Below are 16975 nucleotides of genomic sequence, written 5' to 3'. Positions count from 1 at the left end.
TCGTTCATTACTGTTCATTTATCTTTCCACATTTCACATGTTCAGTGATATTTTATACATTCTTTAATTTGTACATGCAATTCCAGCTCTTTTCGTGTTTCCATTTGTTTTTCATTTCATTTTTTTGTGCCTATTTTATGTTTCTTTAAATTATGTTTATAGATAATCTGTTTGTACATGCAATACATGCATACAATAATCACAATATATAATGTAATATAATTATTTTTAAATGTTTCTTTCATATGGTAATAAGACAGAATGAGTAGGTAATAAACAAAGATATTACTATGAGAACTATACTTATAAGTCTGGTATTACAAAAAAAAAAAAAAAAAAACTGCTTGTTCAAATGAAAACACACTTAAAGGTGACTCTACGCACCATGGCTTGATATTGCCAAGGCATTTGGCACAGTAGAACTTGTCATTTTACTGCAACATTTCAGTAAGAGTGCTGCCCTATTAATGTTAATTCTGTGCATTGATTGAATCTATCTTCAGCATGCATGGCATGCTGGCGATAGACAACCAATGGCAGCACAGTCCCTCCTCCATGCCGTCCTGAATCCTCCATGACATCCCGACATTCCTCCTTTTGCAGAGAGAGGGAGTGACGTTACAGAGGTCTAGCTGCAGGGAGAACTTGGCTTTGGCACAGGATCGCAGGTATGTTTTTTTCTAATATCTTATTTCGGAAGGCACTGTACCAGCAAGGGTTTCTCCATCCAAAAACAGAGCTTTATCAAAACATTGTTTTAGCTTGGAGTAACCTTCTAACTATGTCAAGTGCCAAACCACTTTTTGTAATCTTTCAAGATATTTCTTTCCCCATTAGGAATTACACCAAAGAATTGTAAAGAACACAGATGTAGTGCACATATTTTCAGAGTGACCAACATATCTGCCTGGAAATTAGAAGCTTGTGAGTTTAAAATCTGTGTTTGTGAAATTATTTGAATGATTATTAAACTGTTGGGGCCCTAATCAATTGATCCTTGGTGTCTGAATACCTAACCAAATTTTGGAAGACTGCAAGAGTAGTACGCATCCATAAAAATGGTGACAATACTTTGGTATCTATCATCCAATATCATCACTCCCTGTATTGTCAAAAATCTTGAGAAAAAAATGCATTCACACACAACTATGTGAGTATTATCAACAATTAAACTATTGAACCCCTGATCAATCAGGCTTTCATCCAAATCACTAAACTAGATTTGCCCTCTTAAAAGTTTGCAATGACATTCAAACTGATATGGAAGAGGATTCTTAATTGGCCTTTCAAACAGTAGACCATGGTATTCTATTGCAAATACTTAAGAACTTAAGAAGCTGCTTTAGTCATATATGATGGATCGATCCCAATATTTATCCATTTCTGACAGCGCCTCCCAGCTTGGGGAAGAGACACACAAGGGAATGTAAGACACACAAAGGAGAAAAATGGTGGATAATATGGAGGGTAAGACACAAAAGGAGGTAAAAATCTAAAGAGGGGGGTTCAAAGACATAGTTGAAGATACATTTATTTGGAGGGAGGAGCAAAATGAAAAATGCAGCTTTGCCTGTGTAGCCAAAAATCCTATTTGTATAAAAATGTATACACATATTTATTTACAGCATGGTTTACTTATCTGTAACTTAATTATTTAGGTAAACTATTATTACACTTTTTTTTCTTTTAAATTAACTCATTACCTTATGAAGGTAATTATAGGTAATGTATTAAAAAGATGTAAGCAAACAAATGAATAAAAAGACACTGTAAGATGTTAGATGTAAGAAAAGTGATTAATAAAAAGACTGAATCTGAATTTCTATTTTCTGTTGGTTAAGTACATCTAACAGCAAAAAGTGCTAAACCATTGACATTTGTAGTTAATCACTTAAATATTGCTCAGATAAGTTGTAAATATATCACCTGAGTCATCTCCCTCACTCCCCGCATCATCCATTCTTTTAATGTTGTTATGAATATTGATGTGATTTATATTCATATGATAATAGTAATAGGATAGTGATATTTTTCACTGTCTTGAATGGTATGCAGTAAATTATTATAAAAAGTGCAATTTACTCTCTAAATATAAGCAAGGTATCTCACAATTTGTTGAGAAGATTTCCTATACTTTATTCAAGCCAAGTGCTTCCTAATGTATAGTAAAACAAAACTATTTACTAGTTTGGTCTTTTGGAGCTTTATAGCTATTTCATAGCTGACCATAGTATTAATGACTATAATTGTGAAATTCTAATACAACTGGGCACACAGCAAGTGATGCAGAAGAATCTTATAGCACCTAATATTCAATTAATTGCTACAAATTGTGGAATGCTAATTTCATTAATTTGGAATGGAGGACTGCATATGTTAGATTTACATTAACATAATTTATAAATTATGCACACCTACTGAAAAGTGACATAAAAAAAGATACATGCACATTTAAAATAAACACATGCAATATTGTGTGTGCACCAGAAAAATATCAGTGCATGTCTACCCATCTATGTCTACCTCTCCGTTACTGGTGTTTAAACATTTCTTATTAAAATATAAATTTTCTTTATAGGATAAATATTAAGTTTTGAAACTGTTAAATTCTGTACATGCTAAAGAGTTCAAGCATCTTCTATATAAAGGGACACTATAGTTACCAGAACAACTACAGCTCAACCCTTTAAGGACGGAGGCGGTTGTAAAAGTTTAGATCAAAACAAAACATAAACAAAACCTGGAATTTGCGCTAAATGTTGTTCAACAGTAATTCACCTTTTTCATATTATTATTATTCAATTATTATTTGTAGTCGGGGCAATATAGCCGTATACAGAAATCTAGCTTATAATAACCATAACATCAATGAATAGGAACCAATTGTGGTGTGCCGGAACCGACAAAGCAGTAGGCCTGTAATAAAAGTGGGCCCACCTTAGAGGGTGTTTAGGAATAGAGGGAGTGGTGGGAGGGGTGACTCGCCAGACCAGCAACGGTAAGGTGGGAGTGGATTGGCAGCCCTTTTAAAGGGAATTTAAGCCCCTCCCACAACTACAGACCAAGCTTTCAAATTTGTAATCGGGGCAATATAGCCGTATACAGAAATCTAGCATATAATAACCATAACATCAATGAGTAGGAACCAGTCAGTTGTGGTGTGCCAGAACCGACAAAGCAGTAGGCCTGTAATAAAAGTGGGCAAAAGAAAATACCATAAAACGTAATACGGTTAACCAACTTTATTTATTTAGATAAGTCACCGAAAGCTTGTCTTAATTCTTTAACGGGATTAGGTATGTAGAGTGTGTAGGCAGAGGATTTTCAGCATCCCTTTGCCTTGATAATGTGAGTGGGTATGTGATTAGCAGATGCTGTAGATACTGCCCCTATTCGGAAAGAGTGACCTGAAAAATGATTGGGGTTTAGGCCGAGGCTAGTCAACAGTAGTAATACGTAAAGCATAAATGTTGTTGTAGTCAGAATGTTTCCATGCATTTCGAGCAAGGGTTGTGGAGATTGTTTGAGGAGTGAAAGGAAATAAGCATCCAAAACTTGTACTGGGCACCATTTATTATGAGTAGGATACAAGGGGATTTCAATAGTATGACCTATGGTGCTGTTTTTTTTAAATTCTTTTACAAATAGTACGTAATGGTCGTTATGTTTTTGTAAGTCCATTGTTCTTAGGTAGTCGGGGGTCGTAATGGTCCTAGTCGTGAATTCGTTGGGATGGAGGAACCCATAAAAAGCTAAATATATAGCTGTCTTTAGTACGGTATTAGTTATGGGTTCAAAAGGAGAAGAATCTAATAAATTGATTAGTGAATGGAATAAGTTGTTGTCAATGGGTAGTCTTTGTGAGGGGATGTGTGCATCCAGTTTTTTTATGCCTTTAAGTACTGTCTTAATTTGATATGAGGTCAGGAAACCTGTAGCGTTAGGTTGTCGGATAAGCATGTGGTGCTGAATGCCCGTAAGGTACAGTTTAATAGTAGTGTTGTCGCGAACCCAAAATTTTTTTTGACACAGAGCAGAATAGGGACTGTTCTCCCTACATAGGGTCACTTGGCAGGTATGGATTGACACCTGTCCTCAAAGCCCCTGATACACACTGACACAGAGCAGAATAGAGACTGTTCCCTGTCCACAGAGTCCATGATACACACTGACACAGAGCAGAATAGAGACTGTTCCCCGTCCACAGAGACCATGAAACACACTGACACAGAGCAGAATAGAGACTGTTCCCCGTCCACAAAGACCATGATACACACTGACACAGAGCAGAATAGGGACTGTTACCCCTACATAGGGTCACTTGGCAGGTATGGATTGACACCTGTCCTCAAAGCCCCTGATACACGCTGACACAGAGCAGAATAGAGACTGTTCCCTGTCCACAGAGACCATGATACACACTGACACAGAGCAGAATAGAGACTGTTCACCGTCCACAGAGACCATGATACACACTGACACAGAGCAGAATAGAGACTGTTCCCCGTCCACAGAGACCATGATACACACTGACACAGAGCAGAATAGGGACTGTTCCCCCTACATAGGGTCACTTGGCAGGTATGGATTGTCCTCAAAGCCCATGATACACACTGGGGGGAGCTACTGTCCTCCCCAACCACTGCGCGGTGGGTGGGGGCCATAAATCACAATGGGGGGACCTACTGTCCTCCCTCCCTCGGCCCCCACCCCTGCGCGGTGGGTGGGGGCCATAAATCACAATGGGGGGGGGCCTACTTTCTGCAGAGCACACACTGTAGGCCTGAGACACCCGCTTGAAGACAAGTAACTGCTATTCAATCTATAACAGTGAAAAACAAATTTTGGTTTTAAAAGCACGCTATAGAGACACCAGATATGATTGGCAATGTGCACTGGAACAGTTCTGCAGAGCACACACTGTAGGCCTGAGACACCCGCTTGAAGACAAGTAACTGCTATTCAATCTATAACAGTGAAAAACAAATTTTGGTTTTAAAAGCACGCTATAGAGACACCAGATATGATTGGCAATGTGCACTGGAACAGTTCTGCAGAGCACACACTGTAGGCCTGACACACCCGCTTGAAGACAAGTAACTGCTATTCAATCTATAACAGTGAAAAACAAATTTTGGTTTTAAAAGCACGCTATAGAGACACCAGATATGATTGGCAATGTGCACTGGAACAGTTCTGGAGAGCACACGCTGAAGGAAGGACTGACAGAGCCGCTTGAAGGACACTGACTGGCTGCTATTAGCTTACACTAGAAACCTTTTTTCTTTGTAAAAGCACGCTAAAGAGACACCAAATATGATTGGCAACTGTCAAAGCACGCTGGAACAGGTCTACAGAGCACACGCTGAAGTAGGCCTGACACCCAGACGCTTGCAGACAACTAACTGCTCTTCTATTACAGTGAAAAAAAATATTTCTTTTAAATCTAAAGCTTAAGCTATTGTAAAAACAGATATGAGTGGTGGCACTGGGCAAGAGGGCACAGTATCCACTGTGAACCTCACACAGAAGCTGGCAGGCAGGCAACTGCTCTTCTATTACAGTGGAAACAACATTTTGGTTGTAAAAGCACGCTATAGAGACACCAGATATGAGTGGCAACTGTCAAAGTACGCTGGCAGGGTTGTGCAGGGCACACGCTGAAGGAAGGCCTGACAGAGCCGCTTGAAGGACACTGACTGGCTGCTATTAGCTTACACTGGAAACCTTTTTTCTTTGAAAAAGCACGCTATAGAGACACCAGATATGAGTGGCAATTGTCAAAGTACGCTGGCAGGGTTGTGCAGGGCACACGCTGAAGGAAGGCCTGACAGAGCCGCTTGAAGGACACTGACTGGCTGCTATTAGCTTACACTGGAAACCTTTTTTCTTTGTAAAAGCACGCTAAAGAGACACCAGATATGATTGGCAACTGTCAAAGCACGCTGGCACAGGTCTGCAGAGCACACGCTGAAGTAGGCCTGACACCCAGACGCTTGCAGACAACTAACTGATCTTCTATTACAGTGAAAAAAATGATTTCTTTAAAATCTAAAGCTTAAGCTATTGTTAAAACAGATATGAGTGGTGGCACTGACTGTGCAAATGGGCAAGGCATCCAACCTGACACAGAAGCTGGCAGGCAGGCAACTGCTCTTCTATTACAGTGAAAAAAAATGATTTCTTTAAAATCTAAAGCTTAAGCTATTGTTAAAACAGATATGAGTGGTGGCACTGACTGTGCAAATGGGCAAGGCATCCAACCTGACACAGAAGCTGGCAGGCAGGCAACTGCTCTTCTATTACAGTGAAAACAAATTATTTATTTAAAATCTAAAGCTTAACCAATTGTTAAAACAGATATGAGTGGTGGCACTGACTGTGCAAATGGGCAAGGCATCCAACCTGACACAGAAGCTGGCAGGCAGGCAACTGCTCTTCTATTACAGTGAAAACTAATTATTTATTTTAAATCTAAAGCTTAACCAATTGTTAAAACAGATATGAGTGGTGGCACTGGGCAAGTAGGCACAGTATCCAATGTGAACCTCACACAGAAGCTGGCAGGCAGGCACCTGCAATTACATTACACAGGGAAAAAAAAAAAAAAAAAGCAGCCTGATGTTATAGCCCTAAAAAGGGCTTTTTGGGGTGCTGTCCTTACAGCAGAGATCAGATGAGTCCTTCAGGATTGTAGTGGACACTGAATACCCTAGCCTAGCTATCAATTTCCCTATCTAATCAGCAGCAGCTAAACTTTCCCTCCTCTCACTAAGCATGCAGCTTCAGAATGAATCGAAAATGGATGCTGGGAGGGAGGTTGGAGGGTGTGGAAGGGAGGGAGTGCTGCTGATTGGCTGGAATGTGTCTGCTGACCGAGAGGCACAGGGTCAAAGTTTGCCCAATGATGACGAATAGGGGGCGGATCGAACCGCCCATGTGTTTGCCCGCGGCGGCGAACGCGAACACGCTAAGTTCGCCGGGAACTGTTCGCCGGCGGACAGTTCGGTACATCACTATTTAATAGTGTTGAAGGATAATTTAAGGTTGATGTGGCAAAAAGAAGTGAAACCCAATATTGATTCTAATGTGAACATGTCGTGAATGTTGAATTCAGTGATAAATTTCTCGAATACGTGAAAAGCCCTGTCGAATGTTGTAACGGCACCCCCAGGCATAAAAGGAGTTAAAAGACGTTTAGTAGATCTTCCCCTTCAAGAGATAAAGGCACAGCTACTGCAGAACACCAAACTCCCGAACTGGATACAAAATAGCACTCCAAGTCCCGAACTGGAACCTCACTAATAGCTGCTAGCAGAAGAACAGGAAAAGCACCCAGCGGCTTACACTCCTGGCAATCAGTCTCTAACAGCATACAGTAAATCCCCCCAAGAATGAGACAAGGCTCCGTGTTGATGGTCAAGCAGTGGTCTGTTTAATGGCACCAAAAGAACCTTCTTTTATGACAGTGTCCCTTAGGTAGGACCACCACAGGGTGTTACAAAATAACCAATCATACACGTACATTACAGAAGACACTCCCAGCATTTACACACAAAATCATCCCCTCTGCCTGTGATATAATTATGTTACACAATGGTTTAACATAATTATCACAGACAGTAAAAATACAGTTTTTACAGCATATTCATAACTTCTAAAATATATATCACATTAACATAAAAAAAAAAAAATATATATATATATATATATATATATAAATATATATATTCACAATCAATCCATTCAGGAGAACAACATATCAAAAAATGGCATGAATCAGACCAGGGGTTCAGAAGTTAGTAAAGTATATTTTGGGGCCTGGCTGGCAGCATGGCTATCTGGCCCAAACCGGTTTTACAGAGCCCTCTATCCTGGAGACAATGGGGAAAATAATCCAATTATTTCCAGGGCTAGAGGCAGACTCCATTGAGCACATGTTACCAGTAAAACACAAAAGGATACAAAAATACATAACTCCTATCATACTGAATTGAACGGGCCAAATCTCCCAGGGCCATAGTCCAGAGGCAGCAGGCGGGCAACCAGGCTTCTCCAATGCAATGTGGCGAGATTGGTCTTGTCACATATGTGTTCCTAGTGTTTATTGAAAGTGCAAGGTGAGAAATGTGACGTGCGTGATCTAACAAAGCCTCTAATCCATTATCATGTCTTGGAAAAGTGGGGCAGGAGTCGCCAGTCTGGAAGCAGAGAGTAGTGTCGTGAAGTTCTAGAACTGATGTTCTAGCCCTAAAAAGGTATTTTTGGGGTGCTGTCCTTACAGCAGAAATCAGATGAGTCCTTCAGGACTGTAGTGGACACTGAATACACTAGCCTAGCTATCAATTTCCCTATCAAATCAGCAGCAGCTACACTGTCCCTATTCTCACTATTCTCACTAAGAATGGGAGGGAGGGTCTGCCGCTGATTGTCTGGAATGTGTCTGCTGACTGTGAGGTACAGGCAGGGTCAAAGTTTACTCAATGATGACGAATAGGGGGCGGACCGAACAGCGCATGTGTTCGCCATCCGTGGCGAATGCGTACAAGCGATGTTCGCCGCGAACTATTCGCCAGCGAACAGTTCGGGACATCACTATTTGCCAATAATCAGTTATCATAATTTAAGGAGTGCTGGACATGTTTTTTGTTTATTCTTTGATACTTAAAAGTGACATAAAAAAAAGATATCTATAAAAACAAACATAGGCCAATACTGTGTGTGCACCAGAAAACTATCAATGAATTGAGTGCACTCACAAGGATAATTTGATTGCAAGCCTAAGAGTAAATGGTGCTTAAACTTAGAGCTGCAACTTGGAACCTGACTGCTGGCCCTCCATAACCCTTAATTCCCTGTTACCCAATAATCACACAAGACATGAGTAAGTTAGGTAAGGGCAACGGTTACAGCTTTATTTAACAACAACATAACCATGCCAGCAAAATTCCGCTTTCAGCTGTTGGGGTATTTCTCTAACAGACAGCTCTAATGCGTTATCCAAGAGTCGAGGTCAACCTGCAATTACCATATTTATCGGCTCATGGGCGGGAGGGCGGGAAAGTCAGGATCCCTCAACATCTCTTTGCTGTCTATTAGTCCCCTCCTACCTTGTCCCTTTTTATCCAGTACCCCCAGATTGAAACGTACTATCTTTTTAGGGCCAACCCCCATCCCTGAGCAGTAGTCATGATCTTCCTTCATTATATTCCAGTTAGAAACCAGAGTAACCTTTGCAAAATGTTTACATAGCCTGCATGTTAGAAGACAAAGAGGAGTCTTGTATATCTTCTAAATAGATGTTAAATAAGGGCAGTGGCGTACACATGACCCATGGGGCCCCGTTGCGAAAATTTATCCGTGCACCCCCCCACGCTTACTCAGCGCGGGCCAGGGGCGCAACACATGGCGGCGGGCACCTGGTCGCAGGGGTTGCAGGGTTGCGACCCCTGCGACCGCGGTATGTACGCCAGTGCATACAGATGCGCACACACACTTAACCCCTTAAGGACACATGACATGTGTGACATGTCATGATTCCCTTTTATTCTATAAGTTTGGTCCTTAAGGGGTTAAAGGACCACTACAGACACCCAGAACACATCAGCTCAATTAAGTGGTCTGGGTGCCAGGTCCCTCTAGTTTTAACCCTGCAGCTGAAAACATAGCAGTTTCAGAAAAACTGCTATGTTTCACTGAGGGTTAATCCAGCCTCTAGTGGCTGTCTCATTGACAGCCGCTAGAGGAGCTTCTGCGATTCTCACTGTGAAAATCACAGTGAAAAGACGCTGAACGTCCATAGGAAAGCATTGAGTAATGCTTTCCTATGGGCAGTTTGCATGCACATTCGGAGCTGAGTGGCGGAGAGATCCCCAGCGCCAAGGGTGTCCGGCGCTGGAGAAAGGTAAGTGTTTAAGACATACACACACTCATGAACAGACGCATACACACTAGCTAACAGACACACACACTCACTCACTTACAAAACACACACTCACTAACAGACACACACAGTAACACACTCACTGACACACTAACACACACACACACTCTAACAGACACACACACTCTCTAACACACACACACACACACACTAACACTAACAGACACACACCCTAACACTAACACACACACAGACACACTCACTAACACTAACAGACACACACACTCTCTAACACACTAACACACACACACTCTCTAACACACTAACACACTCACTAACACACAAACACTCACTCACTAACACACACTCACTCACTAACACTCACACACACTCACTAACACTCACACACACTCACTAACACACACACACTCACTAACACACTCACTCACACACACTCACTAACACACTCACACTCACTAACACACTCACTCACACACACTCACTAACATACTCACACACACACTCACTAATACACACACACTCACTAACACTTACTAACACACACACACTCACTAACACACTCACTCTCTCACACACACACACTCACTAACACACACACTCACTAACACTCACTCACACACACTAACACTCACACTCACTAACACACACACACTCACTAACACTGACACACTCACTAACACTCACACACACTAACACTCACACACACTAACACTCACATACACTTTTTTTTTTTTAAATTTAATCCCCCCAGCCTCCCTACCTTTAGAAGTGCTGAGGGGATTCCCTGGGGTCCAGTCATCTTCCGGCTCCGGTTTCAGTGCAGTGCGCGAGGGAGCTGAAGAGGGAGCACTCAGGGGAAAGTGCTCCCTCGGGCGCCCGCCAGCCCGGTGATACCACGGCCAGCCTTTGGGGGCCCTGAGGTGGCCGGCTCCTGGGCCCCCCCAGGGGAAGAGGCTGGCCCAGTGGGTACATACCGGGTCGCAGGGCGGCCGGGCCCCCTGGTGGCCCGGGCCCGGTCGCAGCCGCGACCCCTGCGACCCTGGTATGTACGCCACTGAATAAGGGTAAACATTATTTTAACCCTCACATGCATTTTTCCACTGGCATTATGGGTATTTTTCTTATATATTGCTACTTAAAAGTGAACTCGTGACCCATATCACATAATTTGAGGATAATAGGTTCACTTTAAGTGGATACCCTAAATAGCATCAAGTAGAGTCTAAGCACAATTCTCTGGAAGTAAGTTATTCAGTGCACAAACGGCACTCACAATTTGTAACAGTTATAAACGAGTGTATACGTTTACTTTTTATGCAGTCTATTAAAATAATAATAATAAATTTTGATGAAAAGTTGTGAGATATCCTGTATGTATTCACAGAAGATACTGCATTTTTTTTTTTGCTTATTAAGTGGACAGCTAAAACTGTTTAGTGATGCAGAAAAAAACTGACTTCTCCTTTTTGTATTAAAAACTATGCTTTTATTTAAGAATCTTACCTATTTTCCTCTATGGTCCCCCATTTTTACTTTTACTGATTAATATAATATATACACATCTAGAGCTCAAAGTATCACTATAAATATATTTTACGACATTAACTGATATAAAAAGTAAAATCGCCCACACTTAAAGGACTTCAAATAGTGGGAAAAAAAACCTTACTAAGGTACATGTTATATATTGTTGGATAGGATATCTTTAGTTCAGATGCTCAAATATGGATGAGGAAAAGTATTTCCCGTTAACATATGACTAAGTTACACATCCCCTGCAACAAAATCAACCTTTCGTAGCACTGGTGCAATATTTCTTTCCTAATTAGATGTATTATTTTCCTTTTTATATATTGACTTTCATAAGTCCATTAGAAAGGGGTATTTTATTGTTCTACTACTTGTTTCTGGCAGCTTCACTAATTAATTTTCTGGCCTGTTTAGCTGCTCTTTTATGTTGGGCTGAATAGGTGTATTCAGCCCTTGTTTGTTTATAGGTTACCTTTGATCCTTATACACCTTATCTTGTAACGTGCACTTTGCACAGATATTTGTAAACATTTCATGACCATGCCATCTTCTTTTTTTAATTGGGCTACTTTGATGATATTGTATTATATTTTTGCCAAGTTTGAACGCTGTAGTTTTAACGTTTAATCATCACATGACTCTGTATGAAGTAGATGCCACATCCGGTGTTCGGGACTGCCGATGGTGTAAGGATGATGCCTCAATTGGTGAGTGTAATTGTTAGATTTTTTTTTACCCATTTACATATACACACTTGTATGATTATTTCATTGCCTTGATAATGACCCTATGGAATCAAAACATTGATGTTTGTAGGCATGTATTAGTACCTTTTTCTTTTTACAATTTTAAGTGCTTTGGGTGCTGACAATTTACTTTTTATTATTCATATCAGTATGGATTAGCACCTAGGCACATTGCAGTTTAGATTTGCATTAATGTGGTCCTTGCATTAATTTGATGAGTTCTGGATAGAATATATATATATCTTGTGGCATCCGTTGCAATGTATGTTTATATACTGTAACTAAACCCTTTGATCTGATGTTTTTGTTAAAAAAAAACTTCTAAAATATGTGAACTTTGAAGTTGCTGTTTAGTGGATGAGTGAATTAAAATAGATTTTCTCTGGTATGTAAATTCCTCTTTCTTAGGTCCTCTTCCAGAGGATTTTGAGTCTGAGGGTTCTACGCACATGTTAGCTGTTCCTAGAACTGCATTTTTTTGGACAACAATCCTAGAATCTGTTAAAGCCACTCCTCCAGCTTAGGAGTCGCAGTCTCGAGTGCTCCTATCAGAACTGGGACTACTACTGCCTTCACATCCTTTCTAACTCTTCTTTCAGTCTTTGGTATCAGTCTGTCTTTTCATGGTCCTTCTTACTGATGTTATAGCCGTTCCTTGTCTACCACCATGATGTCAGGCTGGCTGACCAGTACTTACTTGTTAGTCTGGATATGGAAGTCCCACAGGCTATAGCCTTGTCATTCTCAACTGCCCTTTGTGGTATCTCCCATCTAGACTTAGGCAGGTCCAGCCCATATTCTGTACAGATGGTTTGGTACACAATCCCAGCAACTTAGTATCTCTCCATGTATGCTGTGCCTGCTAACATCTTGCATCCAGCTACTATGTGCTGGATTGTCTCAGAGGCCTCTTTACACATTCTGCACCTTGGGTCTTGCATGGTGTGGTAGACACCTGCTTCTATTGACCTGGTGCTGAGTTCCTGTTCCTGTGCTGCTAGAATAAGTGCCTCAATGCTGTCTTTCAGTCCTGCTTTTTCATACCACTGGTTGGATTTTGCCATTGATTTGTGACTTCATGACTCTTTTGAGGTAGTTGGATGTTGCTATCCTCCTTGCCTCTTCTTCATGGTTGCCATGTGTTTGTGGTACCCCCAGATATTTGTATCTGTTCTCAACATCTTCTATTTGGCCTTCTGGTACTTTAACTCCTTTCCTATTTTTGCTGTCATTTGCCCACACTTCTCTAGTCTGAACGACATTCCAATGTCCTTGCTGTATATCCTTGTTAGGTGGATCAATGATTCAATGTCCCTCTGATCCTTGGCATACATCTTGATGTCGTCCATCTAGAGTAGGTGGCAGATAGTAACTCCACTCTTGCACCTGTATCCGTATCCACTCTTCTTGATGATCTGGCTAAGGAGATAGTGCATCACCTTTCTATATGCCACAGTTGATATTCACTTGTGTTATTGTCCTGGAATTGGCATCTAAAGTTGTTTTCCACTTGCCAATTGAGTTCTTGATGTAGGCTCTTATTGTCTTGTTGACCTTGTATTGAGCCAAGCATTTCAGTATCCATGTGTGTGACATTATGTCATAGGCTTTTTTGTAGTCAATCCAGGCTGTGTAGAGACTGGTCTCTCTGGTCTTAGAATCCCTTGTGACTGCTTGGTCTACCAGTAGTTGGTGTTTTGATCCTCTGGTGTTGTTTCCAATCCCTTTCCGAGTATTGCTCACCTACTGACTTATATGGAGGCTATGATACCTGACAGAAGCTTCCATGTTGTGCAGAGGCAGGTTATTGGTCAGTAGTTGGATGGCGTTATTCCCTTGTGAGGGTACTTTGTGACCATTAGTGTTCTGTCTCATGTTCGCCAGCCAGGGTGGGGGTCATGTCAGGTCCTGGGGCTAACTAACACTTCATGTGTGCTACTTGTTGTTGGATATCTTTGACTGTTATGGTGACTAGTTCCTGTTCTGGTGGCATGCAGTTGTCTGCTTTCAGGTTTAGTAGCCACTGGTCTTCGGTGTTATGAGATGCTTCTTTCTCCCAGATATTCTTTCAGTTTCTGCTTTGAGTAGGTCTTGGGAGGAGATGTGATGGTATTCCTGCAGATGTGCATACACTGGTGCATACACCTTGGATGATTCTTTGCTAAAGAGGGCATTGATTACCTTAGCCTCTGCTTCTCTGGTGTATCTGCTCAGTCGAGTGGACAATGCTGTTAGTCTTTGTTTACCTGTTTCCAGTACCTCTGGTATGGGCCTATCCTTGTACTTCCACAGTAGCCAGGATCTATCCTTGATATTTCCACCTCTGTTAAGTTGATCCAGTTTACTAACTTTCTTCCGTGTTGTCTTTATCTTGGCTTACAGTCATAGTTATCTTACAGTCATAGTTATCTTGGCTTACAGTCAAGAGAAAATAGCACAGTCAGTAAAAAAGGGGGACAAAACTTTTTTTAGATACATAAATGAGAAAAGAAAAGTAAAACAAGGATTAGTTAGATTAAAAACAAAAGAAGGAAGGTATGTAGATGAGGATAAAGGTCTAGCTGACTGCCTCAATGAATATTTTTGTTCGGTATTTACAGCTGAAAATGAAGGAAAGGGACCTCTGTTAAAAAAAAGGATAAATGAGTCATTTATTACATGTGAGTTTACAGAGGAAGAGGTTCTATTTCAACTGTCAAAAGTAAAGACAAATAAGTCAATGGGACCTGATGGAATACACCAAAGCTATTAAAAGAGCTTAGTGGTGTACTAGCAAAACCATTAACAGATTTATTTAACCAATCATTGTTAACAGGAGTAGTCCCAGAAGATTGGAAGTTAGCGAATGTTGTGCCCATTCACAAGAAAGGTAATAAGGAGGAGTCGGGCAACTATAGGCCAGTAAGCCTTACTTCAGTAGTGGGGAAAGTGATGGAAACCATGTTAAAGGATAGGATTGTTGAACATCTAAAAACACATGGATTTCAAGATCAGAGACAACATGGGTTTACTTCAGGGAGATCATGCCAAACTAATCTTATTAATTTTTTTGATTGGGTAACTAAAATTATAAATCAGGGTGGTGCAGTAGACATTGCTTACCTAGATTTCAGTAAGGCTTTTGACACTGTTGCACATAGAAGGCTTATCAATAAACTGCAATCTTTGAGTTTGGATTCCAATATTGTTGAATGGGTAAGGCAGTGGCTGAGTGACAGGCAACAGAGGGTTGTAGTCAATGGAGTATATTCGAAGCTTGGGCTTGTCACCAGTGGGGTACCTCAGGGATCTGTACTTGGACCCATTCTCTTTAATATTTTTATTAGTGATATTGCAGAAGGTCTTGATGGTAAGGTGTGTCTTTTTGCGGATGATACTAAGATATGTAACAGGGTTGATGTTCCAGGAGGGATAAGCCAAATGGCAAATGATTTAGGTAAACTAGAAAAATGGTCAGAGTTGTGGCAACTGACATTTAATGTGGATAAGTGCAAGATAATGCATCTTGGACGTAAAAACCCAAGGGCAGAGTACAGAATATTTGATAGAGTCCTAACCTCAACATCTGAGGAAAGGGATTTAGGGGTGATTATTTCTGAGGACTTAAAGGTAGGCAGACAATGTAATAGAGCAGCAGGAAATGCTAGCAGAATGCTTGGTTGTATAGGGAGAGGTATTAGCAGTAGAAAGAGGGAAGTGCTCATGCCATTGTACAGAACACTGGTGAGACCTCACTTGGAGTACTGTACACAGTACTGGAGACCATATCTTCAGAAGGATATTGATACCTTAGAGAGAGTTCAAAGAAGGGCTACTAAACTGGTTCATGGATTGCAGGATAAAACTTACCAGGAAAGGTTAAAGGATCTTAACATGTATAGCTTGGAGGAAAGACGAGACAGGGGAGATATGATAGAAACATTTAAATACATAAAGGGAATCAACACAGTAAAGGAGGAGACTATATTTAAAAGAAGAAAAACTACCACAACCAGAGGACATAGTCTTAAATTAGAGGGACAAAGGTTTAAAAATAATATCAGGAAGTATTACTTTACTGAGAGGGTAGTGGATGCATGGAATAGCCTTCCAGCTGAAGTGGTAGAGGTTAACACAGTAAAGGAGTTTAAGCATGCGTGGGATAGGCATAAGGCTATCCTAACTATAATATAATGCCAGGGACTAAAGAAAGTATTTAGAAAACTGGGCAGACTAGATGGGCCGAATGGTTCTTATCTGCCGTCACATTCTATGTCTCCATCAGTGGCGGCTCTAGACTTGGTGAGACTCAAAAATGAGGCCCCCACTAACACCCAAAGTAAAAAATAGGGCTTGCATTGTGTGTATAAGGTGCTATAGTTGTATTGAAGGCCAAGTTTGCAGCACTGGATACAGAGAGCTAGTATCTGTATTCATTATTTAGAGGCTTGCAATATCGTGGCTCCCTGTGCCGCTGCATTGTGAGTTCTCTGACTGTAGTAATGGCATAATTTGCTAATTAAATTAAACAAATTTAATTAGCAATTATGCTAATTGTTAATACTGCCGGGTGTGGTTACATAGCCTTTCAGTCGTATTTACAAGTGCCGGTGTTTCTAAGTGTGTCTGGCATTGTCTAACTGTGTGTGACAGGGTTTGGGGTGAGTGTGACAGGTTGGAGAACAGGATTGTAAGGGTGGGTGTAGTAGGGTGAGTGTGGCAGGGTGAAGGTGGTGAGTGGGGTAGACTGATAGAGGATGAGTGTGACAGAGTGGGTGTGAGGTGACAGGGTATGGTAGGGGTTGTGACAGGGTAG

The 16975-nt window shown here is 41.0% G+C and overlaps 1 protein-coding gene across 2 annotated transcripts in view; it reads right to left on the bottom strand.

The window, feature by feature from the left end:
* Positions 1 to 16975, bottom strand: part of GC (GC vitamin D binding protein) — a 183699-nt gene that overhangs the window by 91757 nt on the left and 74967 nt on the right. The window lies entirely within an intron of this gene.

This window comes from Pelobates fuscus, chromosome 6 (genome assembly GCF_036172605.1).
Source record: "Pelobates fuscus isolate aPelFus1 chromosome 6, aPelFus1.pri, whole genome shotgun sequence".
NCBI lineage: Eukaryota > Metazoa > Chordata > Amphibia > Anura > Pelobatidae > Pelobates > Pelobates fuscus.
The sequence above is the reverse complement of the archived record's forward strand: the minus strand, read 5'-3'. Positions and strand labels throughout refer to the sequence as shown.